The sequence below is a fragment of the Heliangelus exortis genome, chromosome 2, assembly GCF_036169615.1.
Source record: "Heliangelus exortis chromosome 2, bHelExo1.hap1, whole genome shotgun sequence".
NCBI classification, from domain to species: Eukaryota; Metazoa; Chordata; class Aves; order Apodiformes; family Trochilidae; genus Heliangelus; species Heliangelus exortis.
Window position 1 is genome coordinate 70,051,184 of NC_092423.1, and position 23,483 is coordinate 70,074,666.

The window sequence follows — 23,483 nt, forward strand, 5'->3', positions numbered from 1 at the left end:
AAATATTAGTATTACTGATGGTGACAGCTCCTTGGTCAGGAGTATGGTGTGAACTTCAAGTGGCCTCACCTGCCTGCTGCTTACCTGTGCCTGCATCACAGTTCAGGAGCCTGTCTTCTCCATTTCATTCACTAAACATGGGTCTGAGCAAAAGCCAGCACCTTCTTTCAGGGTCTCTGAAGTCACTGATGTGCTGTGCTGTGTGTTCTTCAGATGTATCAGCTTCTCCTTTCTGCAGATCAGATCAAAGAGGGTAAGGTACAGATCCTGTTTTATTTCAGTATGGCTTGCTTATTTAGCAAGGAGGATGCGAGAAGCACATGCGGTCATGTAGGTGGATAAACCACCTTTGAGGGTTTCAGTAATGAAATTCTGAGCTTCTGTGTGAAATAAATATATGTCTTCCAAGAGAGGAAAACCCTTGACAGGTTTTTTAAAAGCTGTTGGGAAATTGTGGGTTAAATAACTACCTATATGAACACGTGAACGTTTCTTTTCTTTTCTTGCCACTTTTCTGATTGCAGGCAAGATGTGCAGGCAGAACGCTAAAAAGGAGAAAAAAAAAACCACAAGAAGTAAGATAAGAGAGCAGTCAGTTTGCTTGGCCTTTTGTTTGTTATACTTTTTTAGTGCATCTTTCTTGCCTGCATCTGTTTCCTGGCAGTAATTTGTGACCTCCAGTGCATCCCATCAGTGTTCTTTTTTGAGAGGCCCCTAAGCAGGCAGCAACCTACAAGCTAGAACACTGAAAGCACTGAATTTCCCAGAAAGAGCAGCCTCTTGTATCAGTTCTTCCTCTTTCCTCCCATATTGTTGAACATGGGGGGAATTGTTCAAACTAGATGAGCTTTACTGCAAAGTAAAAAAACCAAACCAGCACCAAACCTTCAACATTTGGAAATTATTACAAAGAGGATTGAGCACTACTGTTCCTCCTCAGGACACACCTGCGTTCTTCACTGACCTTGTTTTAGTGCAGTTTTAAGTTTTGGAAGATCAGCTTAATCTGAAAAGAGAACCGTGATGTGGTTGTTGTGCACCTAAGCAATGTGGGGGCCATTCTGTGTCATGATACATGTGTTTTAGACTCTCAGGAGCTTGAATGTTCTTGGAATATTCTTGAAGTAAAAACTAGGAGTCACCAGGCATTAGAAGCAGAAGAAAACATCCTAGGCCACTGCAGAATTTTATAAACTGAAGAAATACAAGTTGCAATTTACTGGTGCATAAAAAGAAACTGCTGAATGTGTCTCCTTGGTAAGAAAACCCTTTTGTCAAGTGTATTGTATTGGGTTTTTTTGTAAAAGTATCCATAACATCAGCTTCTGTTTGATTGCTAGTACCTTACCTTCTGCAACAAAAAAGCTAGAAGAAAGAGGTTTGTAGTAGTTTTCTTGGAAATCTAGGAGATTGCTTGGAATCTCAGACTGCTTATTAGGTTTCTTTGAATTACTGTGTGTTTTGATACTTGGTATTTTGTTTCAGAAACACATAATATAAATAAATTTTATTAGAATAGTGCCCTTACATTTATTTTCAGTCAGTTCTTTGGCTGGATTTTCTAGCTTGGTAAAGTGCATATCTCCAGGTCTTGGCAAAATCTCTTTCTGTGAATGCCTTTCCTGTGAAAAGCTGGTGCAAAGTAGTTTTGTTCCAGCAAAGGGAAATACTAGCAGGTGTGGTGCACCTCTCAAACCTGTACAGGGCTCTGTTGCTTTGAGGATGCATGTGTGTGATTTAGCCATTCCCTCATCACAGTTCAAGAGCCCCTCTTTCACTGTGCCTTGGTTGCAGCTGCATGGCCTGTTACAGATTTCACACCTGCAGGGGAAGGTGAATGCATCATCCACCTGCTCATACATTTTTTAAAAGGGTACTTGGTGTCTGGGTGGCACAAACACCATCTTGCAACTCTTGGATGGAAATCCAAAAGAGCTGCAGAAGCAGTGTCCTGCAGTCCATACATTGTTGACTTCCTGGGTCTTAAGCAATGAAAACAGATGGCCATGTGCCCAGTGCAAGATATTATTATCTCCACTATACTTTTACAGTGAAACTGCATTTCACATCTCCACGAGAGATACTTTAGGAAGGATACAAACCCATGAAAGCATTTCTTTTTGTGGACGTAGTGACTTTAGCACAGATGTGATGAAACCAGTTAATACTGATGAAAGCATAGTCAAGCTGCAGTTTTGCATTATCTCTAAGGAAATCTGGCAATACAGTTGTGGCAGGTAGAGGTCATATTTCTTTATACTCCAAAGTGATGTTATTGTGCAGGAAAGGATGTGCTGGACAGGTATAGCATTTATAAAGTTACATGACCATAATTTCAGAGTGAAACACAGGATTAATAAATACTTGGGAAATAGAATATTATTCAATGGAAATTTGATTTCACTTTTTAGTGACACAGGAATGCGAATACTTAAGATTTGAGTCATGTTTTTAAAGGTGTTTTAACAAGGCTTTCGAAATTATTGGTACGTTTCAGTGCATTCAAGAAATTAATATGTGTGTAAAAGCTTGAGTCTGTCTGTGCTTAGGAATTGTGCTGTCAGTGGCTTGGCCCATCTGCATTTTGTGTTTGCATGCAAAATAATTTGCATTAGCAGTAGAGCATTCCATGTGCATGTAGCATTTGTCAGAACTAGTCTGTGTACAAACAAAGTAGTTTTGGAACATGCAGAAGGCCGTAAAAGCAAGGCTGGATACCTGCTGGAGGCCACTGGTTTGTGTCTTGTCCTAAAAACAGAAACGGAAAAAAAAGGATGGAGCAGAGAAGTTGAGGGTTACTTGGTCATTGTAGTTAGGATTCAGTCCGTTTCAGTTTACAGAGTGCACTGTTGATGTTAGAGAATTCTGCAGGGCTCTGTTTCAACTCATATCCAAAATGAGTCACTATAAGAACTGATGATGAAGTCATGTATGGATGTATTTTAAAGGACCTGTTGGACTAATTAAGCTATGTTATATGGCTTAGTATTACTTAAACATGCCTGGAGTTACTGATAAGAGTTCAGCCTTTAATTTTCTTCTGGAAGCAACTTCCCTTCAAGATTCAGAGATGTACAGCAGTTGTCATTAGAGATTGTAACATATTAAACCCCAAAGCACTGTTGAAATTATGGGGGAAGGAAAGAAGCTACGGAAAGTAGGAGGGGAACTAATTAAATGACAAAGTCCATGCTGAACAAGCAGGCTGCTTAACACTCAGTGTTGCAGGGAGATCAATTGTAACTACTTGCTCTGAATTTCTTCATATGCGTATAATAGATACGTAAAAATTACTGGCTGCTGTGATTATGTATAATGGGTTAATATGTAGTTTCTTGAACAAACCAACAGAGAAATCAAGGCTTCCATACCAATTTATTTTGCTCGTTACAAACACTCAGTTCCTTCTTCTCTGCCTCAGGCACTCCAAGCATTACTCACATATTATCTGTATTTCCCCATGCTTCCTGCTCACTGTCTGTCCCTACCCACCTTGTTCTTGTCCTGACCTCCAGCTCCAGTAGGGAATCCAGTGTCTTTTCTGCTCCTGCTTTCTGAATCAGCTTCATACCATTTCTAATCTTCAGTAGCAGAGATGTGAATTAGGCAGATTTTTAGTTTCCCCTTGATTTCTGCAGCATCTGTCAGTTAGAAAGTATATTTTATTTTTTAAATTTAAAAAAGTTCTTTGTCCATCCATTTCCAGATGCTGTAAATGGTGCGTGCAGACCTTAGAAAAAGAGTATTTCTACAAGGAAACTCAGCCAGTATAAGTCTTTCAAAACTTTACATGGCTGAAAAAAATGTTCGTATCTTGACCAGAGAGGTAATTTTGTTGAGTTTCAGACTCTGAGGTTTTATATCATAGAAAGTTTGTGTCCACTAAGGAGAAGCCATTGTCTTTCACATACTGTTGACTCTTAAAAGCTTGCAGGTGAAATTTAAATCTGGAAGTGTGAGGCCATGTGCCTGTGGGAGGGCTATGTCTATTCAAGCTGTGTCTTTGAAGTGCTAAGCTGCTGGCAATATGATCAGGTTACCAGGACATGCAGTGGGGTGTTTTTAGTGATATTTGCCAGTTGCAAGAAGACAGAGGACTACCTGACTGCTCACAAAGTCTTCTGGGCAAAAGAGTTTGAAGCTGTGTGGTATCTATGAAGTGATGTTGTGTGTCTTAGGTTTACCTCTGTGTGGCACATGGGCCATGGGCTGGCAATGGTTGCCCATGGCACTGGGAGTCAGTTTTCCCCAGCATAATGTTCAGTTCTGTGTTCTTCCTCCAGTACAAGACTGGCTTGCTTTTCTGCTTGGGTTTGGATCCAGGAAAATAAACCTGTCTCATCTGTGAACCACAGGGTAGATACAACGAGCATGTTGTATGTGATCCATCCCAAGAGCATGGAGTGCCTGGCTCAGCAGTGGGGGCCAGCATTGAGCCCTTTAGAGCTGCATCTGGTCTTGGTACAGCCTAAGCTAAACTTAAGCCAGTTGAACATTGGCTTAGCTAACTTATTGGTCTTTGGGTTTATTCCCAGTCCAGGGAAACACCTCTTCGTTCCCTCTCTCCAGCTGTTGTTACTCAAAGCATTTTTAGATATTATTTCTATCCTCCCCAGGACTAGCAACTCCCAGTGACACCTCCACTCATGTCTCATTGCTATGCAAAAGGAAGAAAGCACTTTGTCAGCAGCCTACTTCAGGCAGAGAAATATGTATCTGTGAGAAGTGTATGTACAGAACAGTAATTACTCACATCATCAATATTTATACAGCAGATAATAGTTATCATGGACAAGATGAATATCGTCATAACACCAATAGCTGCTTGTGAGGGGAGCAAATGCAAAATATAATTGCGAGGTTTCTTTAAATGGGATAATTATTTAGCTTTCAAGTGACTGGTGAAAATAGCTTAGATACTGAATTAAATATTCAGAGGGAGTTTACCTGCTTCTAGAAAGTAAAGGAAATGCCCCTCTTGTCTGCTTTCATGTGGCACAGCAAAAGCTGCCTGGTATGTTGTCCTGTACATGTGGTTTTTGCTGAGGCAATGCTGGTGCCAATCACTATGATGAGGAACCTTAAAAAGGAGCAATAGTGAAAAAATCCAGCAGCTTGTATTGAAGAGGATTTTTTTTTTTAAAGTTTGCTGCGGGCGTCTTTTTGGTTGAGACAGAAACACAGTCATACATGCTTGATTTTAAAAATTTTACCCCAGTGTCTGGTGGAAGGTGGCCATCTTTAACATAGGTTTGTTACCAGAGCTTTCCAGCATCCCTCCTGCCAGCTGGTGGGATTCTGCTCTCCTGGATGGACAGGTGGCCCAGCAAGTCTCTGTCCTGGTTCCCACTCTTGCTTCTGCTCTGGTTCCTGCTCAGCAGCTGGCCAGAGGGTCAGCCTGGGTGGTGGCTTCCTGTTTGCACAGGAGATGCAGCTCCTGATATCTGAAAGGAGAATGCCTCCTCCCACCCACCCTTTTTAACCTTTGAATGGTGGTGTGATTGTTCAGAGGGCTTACTTTAACTGCCCAGTAAATCTGCTATGTTGCTCTGTTTTTGAGAAGTATTAAATAAAAAACTACCTGCGAGCAAGTTGTTTGATACAGATAATTTACTTCTGGAGTATTTTCTTCTGCTTGGGAAATGCCTCTGAATAGCCCCATTTTTTTTCTTTATACTGACTGACTCTTCAGATGTGGCTATCTGAATATTTTCTTATTTCAGTGGAGGGGGAAAAGTGGATGGGTGTGTGCAGCACCTCCCTCGGTGCTACATGGGGAGTCACTTTGTGGAGGAAATAAAGAACAGCATTTTCCCTTTCTTCACCAAAGGTGTTTCTACCCTTTTTGCAGTTACCTCAATTTAGCTCAGTTGGTTGGCTGTCATTTGCAACATCAATCACACAGCTCAGAGTTTTCAAAACACCAAAGCAACTCAAGAACATTTTCAACAGAGTAGAAGGTCCATAAAAGACCTTAAGAACTGTGGTATCAAACTTCCAGGCACCGTATTCTGTGGGATGCAGATAAGGAGAAATGCCTGAAGAGAAGTTTTCCCAGGAGTGAGTTTTGCAAAAGCCAGCATCCCAAATAAGGAGACACATGAGCTGCTTATAAAAAGGGAGAATCAAGAGGAGGTCCTTTCAGCTGGCAGCTCTCTGTGTTCCAGGAAAATATGTGGAACTGTTCCTTCTTATTCCTTTCCAGAGTTAGGTAACTTCTGATGAGACGTAAGCAGTGGAGGAGATTGTGGTAGAGCTTTCTGGGTTAGGTCTGATACTCCTGAAGGAAGCAAAGACTGAGCTCCCACCTTTGTCTTGCAGCATTTGATTGTGGATCTTTTTTTCTTCATGGTTATTAGATTGCCTGGATTCTAGCCCTTTTCCAAATGAATTTTTAATATAAAATAATTAAACATTCATTGGAGCAGGGACAGGAACCCAGGTCTCTGTCTTCCCCTCATACTCACTTTTGCTTTCTGACCTGAATATTGAATTATGCACTTCAAAGTGGAATGGGGTCAGCAGGAGGCATTAGTGGAGCTCTGCTGAGCTACTGAAATTACTGGTACTTCAAACTTTCATCTGGGAGAAGGTAAAAGAATTATAATTTTGTCCAATTCACCCTAATGAATGAAAGTTTCATTCTGCCACGAGTGTACCCAGGTTCTTGTGTGGGTTCACTGAATCTGTCACTGGCATGTGGCTTGAGGAAACCCTAACACTGTTACTTACAGATTAATTTGGATGGAAGGCTTGTTTAAAGCTAAATACAAGACCAGTTTAGGTCTTCTTGAGGCAGGTAAAGCTGACATGTCCAATAATGGCAGTATTAATACTTCATATGCTTGTCCCCAGTGTGTAACTCTCAGTAGAGATGCTTTCTAAGTTGCAGATTGTAGTCCTAGCATTGCAGCTATGCATCTTTAAACTTTTTCTTAAATAGTACTCCCCATTCTTATTTGTTTTTTCAGATGGTGGTGTGTAATCTTTGCTCAAGAACTTAAGCTTGCAGTCAACAGACTTACTTTTTTACCAGTTACCTTCCCCAGCTGCCTTTGAGGCAGTCAGTGTTAGGACTCTGTTAGGGGACTCTCTGCAAAAGTGTTAATTCAAACGTTTTCTTCTGCCTGAGGTTCTGCCTTGAGGAAAGTGGAAACTAGCCAGCACTTGAAGAGGTTTTTGCAATTCATAAGCCAGCCTCTTATGTAGGCAAGCCAGCCATGGGACAGGCCCATGCTCAACACATCCATTGCTCCTTCAGTTGTATTGCAGCTCAGACTACCTTTTTATTTCAGAGTAAGAAGAACAAGGAGCCTTTGAGGAGAGCAGATAATCAGCACTACTGATATTCCAGATTATTGAATTGTGTTGAAATAATGATTTTTTTTCATCAGGTTGGCTTGTTTTTACTTAATTCTCTGAATCCTTTCTTTCATTCCTGTAACATACATGGGGATCTGGAGATTATGAAAGGGATTGCTTCCCTTCACACTTAATGGGCTACTGTGTTTTGGTTGTTTTGTCCCATTGGGAAGTCCAGATTTGGTAACATTGTAACTTGAGGATGAGATGTTAGCAGCAGGAGGAAGTGGGGTGATCAAAGCATCCAGAAGCTGTAAGCACCTCATAATTTCATTTCACTTCAATGTCAAGCACTGAAGAACCACTGTGAAGACTGTAATCAAAGTCTTTCTGCCACTCTGGTAAACCTAGCTAAAGTTTTCAGGAGTTTGGGAGAATAAAGGTTTCAAGATCCAGTCCTGTTCAGCAATTTTCTTTTGAACTAAAATGGTGAAGAGCTGTGTAGTGAAGGAATATATATCAGGGGATATATTGGTACAAAGCCTCAATTATTCCTGGGGCAAAATCTCTTCTCCTTAGCTTTTGAGCAGTAAAAGGGTGAAGCTGTTTTCTTCTTCAGTTGGTTTTACAGCTGGTTTGATGATATGACCTGCATTACCTTCTCAAAGTTTTGTCTGCATCCTCATTTTGTCAAAGTTCATTGGTTTACTTTATTGAGGGGAAAAAAATCCCTCCAAACCTCCTCTTATTGAAAAATTAGGCTGAATGGTTGGGTTTAGGAATGTTAGCATCATCTCCCATGGGAAATGTAATTAGCATACTTTGTTTTCCCATTCTTCCCTCAGGTCTTGGTTTTATGGCTGGCTTCCATCTCCTCTTTTCCTGTTGGTTTGCCATTGTGGTTATGGGAGATGGGAGCCTAGCTGGGAAACCCTATCCATCTTGGAGATTGAGAATATGGGTCATCCCCTGTGCAGGCACCTGGAAGTAGTATTGCAGAGTTCTGAAAATGGGTTGCCAAATTTCCAGTATTTGGTAGAAAATCAGCACTTCCCTTAGTACAGGTGGTATAGTGTTCATTTCACCTTATTCATAACATGTGTTAATTTGAGACCCCAGATTTCCATTAGAAGTCACTTTTCCCTACTTTTAAATCAGCATCTTGACTTAATTTGCAAGCACAGAATACTGTTTTTTAAGGGGCTTGCCCTGAAGTAGTAAGAGTGATACAAGGATACTAGAATTTTGTTGTAGAACAAAAGTGTTGTAGTTGAAAGTACATCAGGTTAGGAGATGGTGATTTCAGGAGACTTTCTCTTGCTGGTTTGGCATTAATATTTCTGAATTGTGAAATGGAGATAGACTGGGAACAGGAATAAAGTACTCTTCAGACTTCAGATTTTAGTTTCTGAAGTAGGTTCCCTTCTTAAAATAGAAGCCAACAGAAATACTAAGCTGGGTTGATTTGACAGTCTGTGGAGTAGGAAATGTGCCTAGAAGACAGAAGCAGGGGAGTAAGTTAGTGAGATTTCAGTGAAGTTGCATGGGTCCCAAATTTGCTTTTAATAAGCAATGAACTATTTTTACAAGGATGCTGTTGCTACTGTTACAGTGCTTAATTAACAGCTCTCCTGCAGAAGAAAACCATGACACTCCTTAAAGAAGGTCAAGTGTACAGAAACTTGTTGCTTTTATTCTTTCAGATTTACAGAGTAAGCCTTTTTGCTTACAACCTCTTGCAAGCTGCCACTCTCCCTGTTTGTCTGACTTCCACAGAAAGCACAAATAATAGCAGTTGAAAGGGAATTTTAAAACAGATCATGAAATCTGGGGCATGTCAGGATGATTTTGAGGTGGTCTTAAAGATCCAGCAACTGCCTTTTTTGAAAGTTTTTGCTGAGTGTTTTGAGATTTCACTTGGTCTTTATCTAAAGATGGGGAAGAGTGGTAAGTGATAAGAATCTACAGCTTTAATAGGATTGTTGAAGTGTTGCTTCTTCAAGTGTCAAGAGACACAGAGGTGGATATAACCTGAACATGTGCCATGTTAAACCAGGATGTCAGGCTGAGTTGGAATTTTTCAGATCACTCTTTTAAAGGTTTCATTTTCTAGACTTGTGCTTTTTTTTTTTTTTTTTTTTTTTTTTTTTTTTTTTTTTTTTTTTTTTGTGTGTGTGTGTGTGTGTGTTTTATTTTTAAACAGTGAACAATAGCATTTTTCCATCAGCAGACTTGTGCATTTTGGTGACCTTAACTGCTTTCTTTAGAGGGGTAATGCAACCAGACGTAAGGGAACGAAATAATTTAATAATTACCCTCTCCCAAAAAAGGTCTCATGCCTGTACTCAGGTCTCACAGTTCTACTACTCACATTTTATCACCTGTGTTTTGCACCTGCACTATTATTTTAAGGAGCCTGAAAGTCAAAATCTGAGCTCATTTCCAAAAATCAAGCTAAAAAAAAAAAAAAAAGAGTATAGGTGGATAGAATGATAATTTTTAAAGCAAGAAGCTTCCATTCTAATATTCCTCTGCTCTTTGATCCCCTGTCTCCGTTATATGTACACGTATAAAAAATATATAGTATATTATATATTTATTATATTATTAATTATTATTTAGTATATTATATATTATATATATATTACATATATATATATATATAATTTTCTTTTAAATTTGAATTTAGAATTTACAAAGGGGTTGGCCCTTTTCATATCTATTGACTGGCCAGTGCTGGAGAATTTTCCACGCCTTTCTGAACATGCTTACAATACACTTTTGTTTTGCTCCTTGGAGCATTAAGGCCTCTGAGAGACCACACTAACTGCAATCTTCTCTATCAGGAGGGGTTGATCATTAGAGAAGGCAATTTGTAGCACCAAAAAGCAAGAAGCCTGGGCTTAGTTTTGTTTCTCAGTCGGATGGGTGGAATATCAAGGACAGCATCTGTGCATCTGTCCAGGGAGATCAAGGAAAAAGGAGAATCAAGTAAGTTCATACTGCAAAAGCTCTGCAACTTTCTGACTTGGAAATACTTTTGATGTCTCATGATAATCACCAGACAGTTACATGCTTCATTGCTGCTCAGTGATGAGATTGGTATGGGTTACACTTATGCTTCATGACTTGCTTTTCCACGTGTGAATATTGTATGAATCAGATCCACACTGGGATAGCAGCTTGAGAAGGAAGAGGAAGAAAGAGTTGTTGCCCCAATCCTCTGTCTTGTGCCATCAGCCCACTTTTGTGTATTAAAAGATAATTGCTCTAAAACCATGTACTGAGAAACTCTTGTGCAGTGTGTATAGTACCTTGAGCTGAACTGTGCCTCTTCCCATTGCTAATGCTATTGACCCATCAAGGAAAAAGGTGTGTGTTTGTTGCTTGTGAGGAAATAAGTTTAGAATTCTAGATATAATGAAATTCCTAAATCACTGTAAAAATCATGTGGCATTGATTGTGGGTGCCCTTCTGATAGGAGGTCACATTACTTTGCCTCGTTTTGTTTGGTCTGTGCGTTGCTCATATCCACAGAGATGACATTAAACTTTTCCAGTTTTGTGTCTATTTATATTTGGGGTCAGTTCAGGGGGGTGGAAGGAGGGGAATGCCAGTGATCCACTGACATGTACAGGAGAGGAAAGAAAATTACTTTCTGACAGATCTCTTCTGCCGTTTCCACATGAGCAAATGTATCCCATAGCACTGGTTTGCCTTTAAAGGAGGGTTTAAGCAGTACATACTTGTGCTTTTTGCAAGAGGGCTGGTTATTTTCCCTATTTGCATAGACTTCTTATAAAAATGCAGGCTTTTTTTTTTTTCCACCCAGTTGCATGACCTTCAGAGTGTTTTAAACTCTAAACTTTTTCAGGGGAATATGATTTGGGAATTGCATCTTTGTCAACTGAGCCAGTTCATTACCTCTCTAAATGTTGACTGCTATGCCTGATGCCTAGAGTTGAGCAAAACAACTGGCTTCCATGCCTTTTCTCTAAAATGTCATTTTCTAGGAGGATAAATGTCTTTCTGTGTTTAAGGGTACCTCCTCCTATCTCCTGCAGTTGCACAGTGTTTTAAAGACCCTCGTTTTGAAGAGTGAAGGATTGGGAAGGTTCCCAACAAGAGCAAAACAAGTAATTGCCCTTACATTTGGGCGAGAGTTTCAAAAACCAGGTGAAGCACAGCTCTTGGAAGTGCATTTATTTCTCATTCCCAAGGAGACTACTACACAGTAGTGGTCCTGACAGTTCTGACAGTCAGTGTTTGGTTGGAAGAAGTGATGGTTTGACTGACTGTGCTGCAGGAGGAGGGCACGTGGTAAGGCCGAATGCTCAGAAGAAGGTGGGGGTCTTCACCACACCTCAACTTACCAATCCATACTGAGGCTTCCTAACATTTCAGGTGAATCCTGTGGCTGATATATATCTATATCTATATCTATATCTATATCTATATCTATATCTATATCTATATCTATATCTATATCTATATCTATATCTATATCTATATCTATATCTATATCTATATCTATATCTATATCTATATCTATATCTATATCTATATATATACAGGGCATAGCTAGAAATAAACAAAAGGGAAACTGGTTTCTTAATCATGAGATTAGGGTGTGTTTGTTGTTGTTGCTGCTGCTCTCTTAAAGCAATGAAACCCAGCATTATTTTAGCTCTATCTGAGCTTGCTACTTGTGTGGAGGCATGAAGGAGAGTGGTGGGAGGCAGTAAGACACTGCCACCTCTCCATGCAACTCTACCTGCCCTGTAGGAGCTCTCCCCTCCATCAAGGAACATGTAATGAGCTTTGGGTGTGCTGGTGCCCTGCTCTCATCTGGAAATGACTGCAAGGTGCATCTCTCGTCTTTTTGATGCATCCCATTCTGCACCAGGATAATCTTAACAGTGCTAAAAGATGGGACTGGCAACATTTGTCCCTGATTTTTGGGGGTGAGAAAGTGGAGACAGTCATCCCAAACCAAACCAAGCCTCCTGAAGGATGCTAAAGCAAGCTAGTGGGACAGTCAAGCAGAACTGGCTTTCTTGGTCCTGCAAGCCCTGGTGCTTTACGCTCTGTATTCTGGAGTGCCACCTGCTGGCTCTGTCTGTAAGAGCACAGAACAAAGACCATGGATGTTAATCAACCCAGTAATAATTATTTCTACTTGATCATAATATTAATACTTGATCAATTTATTAATTGTTGTAACAGTTAAGGACCCTGTTTATTGGCAGAGACTTTGCTCTGGCAGGTGTCCTGCAAACTCAGTGTGAAAGAAACTGGCAGAAGCTTCACTGACTAAGAAATACAGAACACAGTATGAAGGAGTGGTTTAAAGTATAGGAAAGGATTTTTCCATTCCATGCCTCATGAAGTAATTTATTCTTTATGTCTTGATTTAGTAAAATGTTTTGATAATTTCTGTGGCTGGCAAAAAAACCAAACCCAGAAATCATTGAAGTGAAAAGACACCTGACAGTGAAGTCACTTAAGCAGGAGTTAGAAAAAACACTGACCCAACTCTAAAAAGTAGCAATGATGTCAGTAAACTAAATAATTCTGAAAACATTTTGGCTCGAAAGCAAGGGAATTTATAGTTTGTGGCACACTGTAAATCTGGGTCCAGAATGATTCCCCTTCCCCATCCTAGTCAAGAACTTGTTTTGGCACTAGAAAAGAGAATTTATTTTTTTAAAAAATCTGTTTTGTGACACTGATTTTCTGTCTGTGGGCCAGATCCTCAATAGGCATAAGCCAGCATGGTTGCTTTGGTTACAGGCATTGATGTTTCCAGTGTTCATTGAACCACTGTAAGGCACACAGAGCTATTACTGTAATAAAAAGTGGGATAAAGACCTCACATGAGTGGAATCTGAGTCCTGATTAGATGTGTAAAGCTTCATGCACACACAGTTTTTAGTTCATGTCTTCCAATGCAATTCTAGACTGGCAGTACTGACTTTTGGTCTTTCTCCCTTTCTCTAGCCCCTAAGGAGCACCTTTGATTCCCAAGTGCTAGTCTGTGTGATGCTACATGTAACACATGTTGGAAATAAGTAGTGAAACTTACCTGATACGTGTCTTCGACGGTTTTTTATTACTTTGGGATGTGCTCCTTATGCTACTTTGGAAAGCCCCAAGCAACATACCCTTTCAAAGTAATATCTTTTAGATCCTCAACAAGAAACACCTGTAAAAGCCACTAATCTCATCAGCCATGTAGTGATCTTCAGGCTTTGATCATATCATAAAACTTGACTTGTCTGTGGAAAATGGTCCATGTTGTGAATTAATTCTTCGGCCAACAACCAAAAAAGCTGAATTATAGTCTTTGTGAGTGTGTTGCTATGAAACTACTGCTGATAACTGGACTGTATTTATGTCATTTGCTTTCATTAGGCTGGCAAAGAAAAGGTTGTGTATTGCTAAACTTAAGCACTCTGCATTCAGCTGTGGAGTGATGTGAGTAAGTGACACTTCTGGCTCACACAGTGGTTGACCACATCAGAAGGAAAATTGTTCCAGAGTCCATATAAAAAGCTTTGTTTGCCCTTTCAATTACCTTTGTATAAATTTCTTCTTCTGAAAGAAAAGTCAAACTGAAATGAAAGTTGAAATAAGCTGACATTTTAATGGAAATGACCATTTTTGCCTAAGGAGAAAAGTATTTGCTTAATTTGATCTGAAACTGCCAATGAATTAGTTCTTCTAAAAAGTACATTTCTTTAATTAGCTCTAAATCACATTTGGAAATCATGAGACGAGCTTGCAAGACAGAGACTGAAGGTTAGGGGTTCTACCTGGGATTTGGGGCTTTTGAAATTCATGTTATAAGGCTTTTTTTCAGAAAATTTGGACTAGCAGCTTTCTTTTTACTGTGTACTGAATGGATTGTTCATAATCATGTGAGCTTAGAACTCACCATGGCCTTATACTATCAGGATTGTGATGAAGTCTTGTGCGTTCACAATACCATGCTCGTTATCCAAATTTGTGCTACATGTTGTGTTACATGACAAGGACCACAGAGCTAGACCTAAAATTAAGAGGTGAAGCAGTTGTCTGTATTTTGATTGTTTTTCTCTGATGTAGCACAACAGTGCTTTCTGAGCATTTGCTTGCCTTTGTACAGCAAAAATGCTGTGTACTGTTAGCTAAGTGCTGCCAAATGGAGGGTGTTTTCACACTAGAATATTTCAAAACATGTTTTGACTGGCAGAAGTATGAGAGATGACTGGCCCAAACTTTGAAACTCACTGTAAAGAATGAAAGACAACCTGATAAAGCTTGGCAGGTCTGATAAACTTCTTGTAGCTACAAAGGACGAGTGGCTCTTGGAATTTAATATTATCTCAGTGAAGGAAAGCAACAGTAGATTTCACATAATATGGGTGAGAATGGTTTATCTTCCTGTGCCTGAACATTTGAGCAGCTAATAAGTGCCCCATCCCAGCTTGCTGGAGGCTTGCAGCTCTGAGCTTTGAGCTGCAGAGCTGTAATTCATCTCAAACCATTGGAACAGGGTGGTGGTGGTGCTTAGCCTGAGTTATCATCGACCTCAAGAATACTGCATTGCTTAGCTGCAAGACTACTTTTGTCTGCAAACAGCGCTGGTTCATATGGGGGAGAGACTTGATTCATATCCTCTCGCTTTGTTCTAGGCTTCACCCTGGAAGTCCATCCACAAGCAGTCTTCTCCTTTCTTTTGTGGGCAAACCCATGTTTGTGGGCATGAGGGAGAGAGAATCTTTCTTGCTGTCAGTTTCTTGTCTTGCCAATAGCCTGAAATTAGTACTGGGGTTTTGAGTATGTTAAGCTGGTTGGGTTAGCTGATGTGCAACAAATTGGTTTAGTTGCAGCTGTTCTGGGAAGGTTTGTGTTGTATTTGCTCAGGTTGAACGTTGTCAGGGTGGTGCAGAGGAAACAAAGGCATCTGCACTTAGAGATTACCTTGATCTGCCTGCGGCTGCTGACACCAGGTTCTGTGTTGGTTGTGTTGATGGATGGTGTGCTAAGAATGTAAATGTGCAACTGATCTCAAGAGCATGTGTCATCCCACTAACTTCTGTGGCTAATGACAGGCCATGCACTCCATAACTTGTCTGAACTGGAGCTTGTGGAGTGTTTATAGTTATGGGCAGAAACATGTGGTTTCAAAAAGTATTGGAAGAAATTATTTATCCAGTATAGCCTGCTAAATCTCTTTTGGAGGATAACAAAATAGGAAATCATCAATATGTATGCAGTTCAGGCTTGGTCTTAACTCTGCTCGTGATCCGGATTTGCAGTGAGAGCTGGACTGTTCCCAAAATTCAGGTACTGAAGGTGGTATTAATATTACTAGCTGACAGAGTGTTACAGGGTGAATGATTAGTTTCCAATAAGAAAGGAGCTTTTGGATTGGTTCCAGTTCTTTTTGGTCTGCAAACCAGAATGACCAGTGTTGTGACTTGGAGTAGCTGCAGCGCTTATCAGAGCTCTGAGAATATCCAAAGACCTGGATTTGTCTGCATTAGGAAATGACATAGCTGTTGACTTTGAGGAGGCCTGTTAATTGGCTATCTTCTCCTGACTTGTGAAGATAAGCTCTTGGAAATGGTTCTTCTGTCTTAGGACATCTGGACCTTTTCTCTGAAAACCAGGTGGCTTTACTCCTTTGCGCTGACCACTTAACAGATTTCAGGAGAAAGGTAAGAAGATGAAAAAAGATTTCCTGCCCCCTCTGTGTAATCTCTTTCAAACCTTATTCTGCTTCTTTATGGTTTATGAGAGAATTTCCTTACTTACTGTTGTGTTGTATTAGAAAATATTTTTAATATTTTAAAATTTCTTAATTTCTTCCCACCAGTTTCTTAATCCCACCTATTTCAATGTAAAAGGATGTATTATTTTGATTCCTGTAGGTCTGATGCATTTTTTTTTCCCTCTTCTGAAGTAAAAAAAAAGAGCCAACCCATTCCCACACCCAAGCAAAACAAACCCCTAACTATCTCAGCCCTTTAGAGCATCTGTGTGAAGGTATCCCTTTCAGTGATGGGGGTCTTGGAATCATGTCCTCAGGAAGCTGCAGTGGATGAGTGCCAGGCATGTTCAGCAGGCAGGGCATACAAGGTGTGGTACAGAGCTGAGTTGCAACAATTAAAAGTCTCATTTGAGGAGCTTCTGTTTCCTGAGGTATGTGTGAAATCGAGTTTTCAGTTTTTGTATTGTACAGGCAATTGTATGTGAGTATTGACTCCTTTTTCTTCTTCTTTGTTCAGGCCCATGGGCAGGTAGATTTTGACCTATTTTTATCAAAACCTACTCGATGACCTCAGAGAGCTGTAGCCCTCTCTCCTGTAATGATAAGCTGGTGTCTTAATACACTAATTCAAGCTCATTCTCACTCAATCACCCACTGACCTGCAACAGTGAGGAATGTCTGTATTTGAGCTTTATTTAATTTTTTTTCCCTCCCCAATGGTGTATTTTGTAAGTCTAATATCACATCCTCAGGGGAGGGAGGGAAGAATCTTTTAATTAAGTTTCTCTTCAGCAATCAGGCAAATTATATCAATGGCAGATGAAGCATAAAGCTCTAATGGGAGAGGAAAATTTGTCATTTAAGTGATCAGGTGCTTCATGCCTCTCCCAGCATTTTGAATGCCACAGAATTCTGTCATGTTGCCACAAATGAAAATCTCTTAGAAAGATGATGTTGCATTGCATTTGAAAGCTGTTATAAGGATTGAGTTCAATGCCCGTAGCTTTTACTCTTTGCTTGGACAAAGCTCCTCCTGTGAGGTTGTGGGATTTTGGCCTTAGTGATTTAACTTGTGATCTCATTTTAAGTTAGGGAAGCAAGTTCTAAATCTGTCTTTGCCAATCACCTGCTCCTTATGACCTGGTCATAAATATATAGTGGTGCTGCTTTTATTTAGGGAGTTAGGGGCACATTTCTAGTCAAGTCACCCCTTTGACCTCCATTCCTGTCAGCTTGAATAGCAAATTGGATCTCTCCCTTGCCAGTGGAAAAACCTGGCTTTTAATTCCTCTCACTCTGGGGTTTAGGAGTGAGTCAGGCACAATTAAGAGCAGCCAACAAAACTGAAGAAGTGCTAATGGCCCTGCAAGTGTTGTGCTCAGAGTGGGCTGCAGAAATAAACACCGTTCCTTGGGATGCTTTGAATGCTGGAGATTTTGTTTATTTGCAGTTTGGGAGGGAACCTTTTTACATCCTATGCTGAGAAATTTTTAGGCTTGGGATGTTTTTTGACAGTGCACCCCTCATTGCAGGAAGAGAAATGCTAGGACTTGGAGGCAGCAGAAGTGGTGAGGAGTATCTTCACACTCCACCTAACAGAGCAGAGCCATACCTGGGCATCCTCTGTGCTCTTCCAGACTGGAGGGAGCCTGGGAGATTTAGGGAACTGTAGCTGTGGGACAGCTTCACAAGTGACCTTGCCAGAAACCTACAGGTGTGATAGAGTTGGGCTGGGGAGAAGCAGGTCAAGCTTCCACTTCTTGGGCTCCAGGACCACCTGCACAGAGGGTTTCTGTGGGGCTGAGCGGGCATGAAAGATACCTGTATTCTGTTTCCACCTGTGTGAAATGAGCATGTTACTGTGGAATATTTTGATTTCTAATGTTTCTCGCTGGTAAAGAACCTGGAGTGAAACTGTCTGAAGAGTGTAGCTGGACTGTTTTGACTCAGCACTAAGACACTGTTACCCGTCGTTTGCTGACCTGGCACGTTGTAGGTGATTAGTAGTGTTTGCATTTGGAACAAAGTGCAGCCTCTCCTGGTTGTATTTGACCAAAATAAAGTCCTTGGAGCCAGGGAATGGGGACATGTCAAAGTTTGCAGATAAAAGGAGAGAGCAGCACAGATAGCGACATGAGATGGAACAAGGAGCAGCACGTGAGTCTCTCTCTGTTTTCTATAAACAACCTATAAAGGTTGGTGTTTTCACCTGGTCTGGTTTTGTTCCAAAACTGTAAACTTCTACATCTAGCTTTATTCCTGTGAGTAACCTTTTTGCTTCTGTCTCCTGTTGCTAGGGCTGGCTGGTGACAATGTCTAAGGTAAATGCTGTGGGATGATACTTTGCAACTAGGCTTCTTTTTCTGTCATCCCCCTCATCTGCCAGAGAGACACAACAACTGCTGTCCTGTTTGAACTGCAACTTTGAGATCATCCACAGCAGGTTCATCCAGAGCAGGTTCTCCATCAGCATAGATCCCCTGGTACTGGTTCATAAGATGTTGTAGGCTCATACATCAGAGTTTCACTCAGCTTTATTTTTTGTGGCTTTATGCATCTGGGAGAATGTGTACACCTGATTCTCATCTTGGCAAGGGCTGGACTAAAGCTGAAGGAATGTGGCCAGTTTGCACTGGTTAGGGATTTGGCCAAATTAAAATGCTTATGTTTGTTATGCAATATTTCTGTGAAAACTGTCAATAGCTAGATGGAAAGGATGGTGAGTGTAGGATGCCTGGATTAGAGGAAGGTGTTTGAAAAATAGGTAATTCTGGAGAGAAGAATAGGTTAAGTTGGTTGTCTTATTATTTAGCATTATGTCCCTCAAAATGCAGAGTCTCTAAGTTATAATCTACATGGTGGATGAACTGTGTCCACTTTAGCTTCTGGATCCCAGGTTCTCATGATTTTTGCTATCTGTGGAAAATTTGACATGTTCAATGAAACACACAAAAAATCTCAGGCATATCATGGAGATGGTGCCAGCTGGTCACTGTTGAAAAAAAAACAGTCTGTCCAGTTTCTGTCACCTCTTCATGGTGGTTTATTAGGTGAAAAGTGGAACTGTGAAGAAGTTGTCCTGAGTTTTGAGGCAATCTGGGTGGTGCTTGTATGACCTTGGACCAACTGCTTTGTTTCTCAGCGCTTCTTTTCTTAGGTGATGAAAGGATATAATGATGATAATACTTCTCTCTTAACAAGAGTGTTGTGATGAATAAATTAATTAATCGTTATGCTTTTCTCAGTTACTATGGTAATTAGTGCTACAGAACAGCCTAAAAATAAATAGGATCATTTAGTGAAGGATATTCAGGAGAAATTTGGTAGTACATTTTGGGCATTTGCAGTTGCCTCAGTGTGTCTTGTCCAAACACGAATTTGTTGAAAATATACACAGATGCTGAATTTTGTATCAGAAACACTTCCAAATATTAAATATGTTCCTTCCTCCTCACTAGCTGCTTGAAATGACTCTAGCACACGTTTCCTACCGTATCTGTCGGCAGATGATTCTTGCAATTAGTTCCCCTATTGAGAACAGTACTCCCCTCTCACCCCCATCTCCTTTACAGCCTAAGGGCACCTGAAATGAATGGATCTTTCCTCATCATAAATCATTCATACTCAGTAATACTGTCAAAGAATTCTTAATGTGTTTGGGGAGTTTACGTAATGAACCTTCCTTGAGAAAGGTGAAGCATCGTCAGTGCGCTGCCTCGCTGAAACTCTTGTTATTAACCTTGCCATGCAGCAAGCAGAGCATGCCTAAGTATGTGCCCAAGTCTGTGCAAAGTTTCTGAGGCTTTCTTTCAGTGATCAGCTAACTACATCAGCATGCCCCGAAGCCAGTCTTTAAATACTGTGACATGAAGTTTAATTTTTTGTGAATTGTATTAGATTCCACAGGCATGGTTAGCGTGTGTTTTTTTTGGGCTTTCAAGTAAATATAATTTTGGGCCCTCGTAAGTTAGGATGTGTGTGTAAAGATTGGAGTTTTCCAGTGGAGCCACCGCCCCTTCAAGGCTGTGGTTTCTGTTGCTTAGTGTCACTGGGGCTGTCCTTATGTAGAAAGAATACTATGTCAATGGGCAAGGATTTTACATTACCTGGTTCTCTGACTTGTCTAACTCCTGACATGGATATTCAGTATCTTTCACTGAACTGGGTTCTGAAAACAGCTGTCTTTTCTGACCCGGTCAGGTGGGGAGCAATTTTATAATGAGGGTTTTTGCAGAGCTTTCTCTGCAGCAAAACTGTGCTTTCTTTTTCCTTTTGCTATCTGTAGCTGTGCTATGCTAGCTGCAGTGATCATCATCTCTTTACCTCCTGCAGCACTACATTGTGCTGGGAAGCTGCAAATAGCAAATTGCAAGGGACCAATGGAAGAAGACCTCTTCCTTCTTCTCAGGGAGTAGGAAGCTGATGCCATGCCATTCCTGGCCTCCTGCTCACCCAGAAAAAGAAGGCTTGGGGCTCTGATGTGCCCTCTGACAAGATACTGACAGAACAGATAATGTGACTGACAAACAGCTGAAATACCTGTTTTATTCTCCAGACCTTTATTGCTCTTGAGTCATGCAAATGTTTCTCAAAACTTAAAACTTCTGGCTTGGGCAGAGCGCAGTCCAAATCTCCAAGGAGGACATTTGTGCTGTGCTCCCAGCCACCTGGCTGTACCTTGATCTTCTGCTGCAGGAGTCATCAGCTTTGCAAGGGTCCTCCCTGGGTCTCTGTGACTGCTTGCAAACCTCGTCTTGCTGGCCAAGGGCAGCCCTGTGGATGCTGAGCAGACCACTGCAAGGGGGAGAGGGAAGAGGTGTGCTGATGCTTCTTTGCAAGGCCTGTCTCTTCTTTGTTCCTTTGCTCTTGCTGTGCACCTTTCTGACACTTGAGTTTTGGACCTTGTGGATCTTCGTACCCAGTTAGTTTTCATTTGTGCTACCATAGTTAGATCTCAGCCCTGAAGAGCTTCCAGTTGCTGTCAGGTTTGTGCCAGGCAGAATCACTGCTTGCATTTGCAGTTGAATGTCTGTGTATATGTTTTCATTGTCATATTCCCCAGCCCTCCATTCCACATATGTGCCCCTCTCCACACATACATACACTATTTCTGTTACAGAGACCTATAGATATCCCTAACAGACTTCTCTGATTCCCACATCCTGTTTTCCAGTTGACATTCCCCTTGCCCTCACACCCCACCCCCTACGCCCACCTCTTGGCTATCACTGGGTGATGAGGACATATGATGATGAAACAGTGTCTTTTGGCTGATGCTGACATCAGATTGCACTAATGCTTTAACACTTTGACCTCCTGGAGAAATGCTTTGCAGCATTACTTAGCATTCAAACCAGCCAAGATCTTGTTGGGGAGGATTTTCTTCTTTTTCCTTAGGGCACTGTTTGCCTGGAGGTGACTTTTGTTTGGCTCTTCAGTTCCAAATACCTCATCTCATTGTCTCCTAGCACTGACCTTGTACTGTAAGGCTCTCCCTGGGATGGTGATGAGGGGCTTGATCGCCCATGAATATATGACTTCTGGACAAGGATATGAGGTCAGAAAGATTATCTTGATCACATCCACATGCACATCAATAGAAACTGGTTTACCTTACACACTGTAAGTGGAGAGAGATGGTTGTGACACCTAAAAGAGATCAGAGAAGTTCACCAATCAGTTCAGAAGTCACCAGTTTTCTGGAGGGCAGAGCTATGCAGAGATACTGATTTACGTCTGCAGAGTACTTCCACTCTGTTTTTAAACATAAGCCTTATCTTCTGAATTTCCAGGCACAGAGGCTTTTTGGCTTGGGCAAGTGCCCAACTGGGAAGATTTTGTATGCATACTTCTGTGCAATATGCAAAACTACTGGGTTAGTTGTGGCTGAAAACTGGACTTTAGTGATGGCTCTAGTGATCCCTTCCTGAGTTTTTGTAACTAATTTTTTAATCTGGCTTTTGCCTCTTAAGTGTCTTTCAGTCAGGAATTGCCTAGTATTGTGGATAGCTCTCTTCCACTTGAAGCTGCTTTGCCAGTCTTTCAATTTTCTAATGGTCTTTCTTTGCAGGGGTGTGGACATAGTAACTTGAAAGAGAGGATAAAGATAAAACCTCTACTCATATTCTTCCACCTTCTCTCAGTGCAGTCTGTGGCTCCCTCTGCACACAGTGTTAATGCCATGTGTAAGACCGTGCCAGTGCAGAGGAGGTGCTGCACAGACCTGTGCTGGCTTCATGCTGGTGGGGGTCTCTCCCAGCAGCAGCCTCTGTGCCACATTCAGGCAAAGCATCCTGATAGTACAGCTGGGTCATCTGCCGTGTGCCGTTTCCCCCTGCAGCCATTGCCTGTGCTTCACAAGCCCAGCCTTCAGAACTGCAGCCCCTGCTCCCTCCTTAGATGGAATTGTCACTGTGTGTTTGCTGAAGTGCCTTGCGAGACAAAATCTGCTGCTGTTACAAAATCAGCAGCCAGGTCAGCTCTGCCAGTGCCTGTGGTATCAGTCCTTAGCATCTGAAGAGGTGACGTGTATGTTGTTTCTCTTATTCAAATAGCGGCGACTGCCAGAAGTGGGATATGGGACAGTCTGGTCCAGAGGGCTGTCCTGCATTGCCAGCCCCACTTCTGTGCTTGCCTTCTCTTCTTGATCTGTGCTATTTCTGGTTTACTGACGTCACCCATCGATCAGCATGTTGAAACCTCATTGCTATGAAGAGAAAGAACTGTTTGTATGGAAACATAAAAGTCCTCTGAGAGCTGTGGTCCTTCAGTGTTAACTCTGTTTTGGGAATTACATTGCAATAAGAGAAGATGGAAGGTCACCACACAGATATTTTGGGTTTTCTTTATTGTTTTCTCTGGATGTAAACTGAGGCTCATACTTCTTCAAATACAGCAAGGAAGGGGAAAAAAGTTGTAAAAATGTCACCTCTTTATATTTATCATGTGCTGGAGTGACCAAAAGCAAACAAAGCTAAGCAACTCATTGTGAAAGTAAACACAGTTGCCTTTTTTATTTTTTCTTTTTTTTTTTTTTCTTTAAATATTTTTCTTGCACAGCTATAAGGAATAACTAGCGGAATGTAAAGAATCTCTTTATAATGAATAGTTTAGAACAAGGCTAGTAACAAGTTGCCTTTAGTGCAGTGCATTAACAGATTGTTCTCTGTGACTCTTTGTAGTTGTGGGTCTAAACTAAACCGAGCCTTTTATCTCAGGTGAAGTTTATAGTTCAGAGGGCCATGTTCAACAAACTGCTCGTGTAACCAGGCAAATAGTTCATTTCATTGAAAGCCATGCCATTCCTTTTTGTTGTGCACAATTGTGGATTTTTCAGTATAGTTATTTGGTTGCTCGTTCATGCAGAGTCGTTAAGTTCGGGAGCCTGAGTACATCCATTTAAACATTTTTTTTTTCCCTCACC

The 23,483-nt window shown here is 41.1% G+C and overlaps 1 protein-coding gene across 4 annotated transcripts in view; it reads left to right on the forward strand.

The window, feature by feature from the left end:
- Positions 1 to 23,483, forward strand: part of RNF152 (ring finger protein 152) — a 43,351-nt gene that overhangs the window by 14,674 nt on the left and 5,194 nt on the right. Inside the window, exon 1 of one of the 4 annotated variants that reach the window (XM_071736624.1) lies at positions 18,114 to 18,217. The exons of the other annotated variants lie outside the window; for them this stretch is intronic. The gene's annotated coding sequence lies outside the window, so the exon portion shown is untranslated. Of the gene's footprint in view, positions 1 to 18,113; positions 18,218 to 23,483 lie in introns of those variants that run through there. 4 annotated transcript variants of the gene reach the window in all.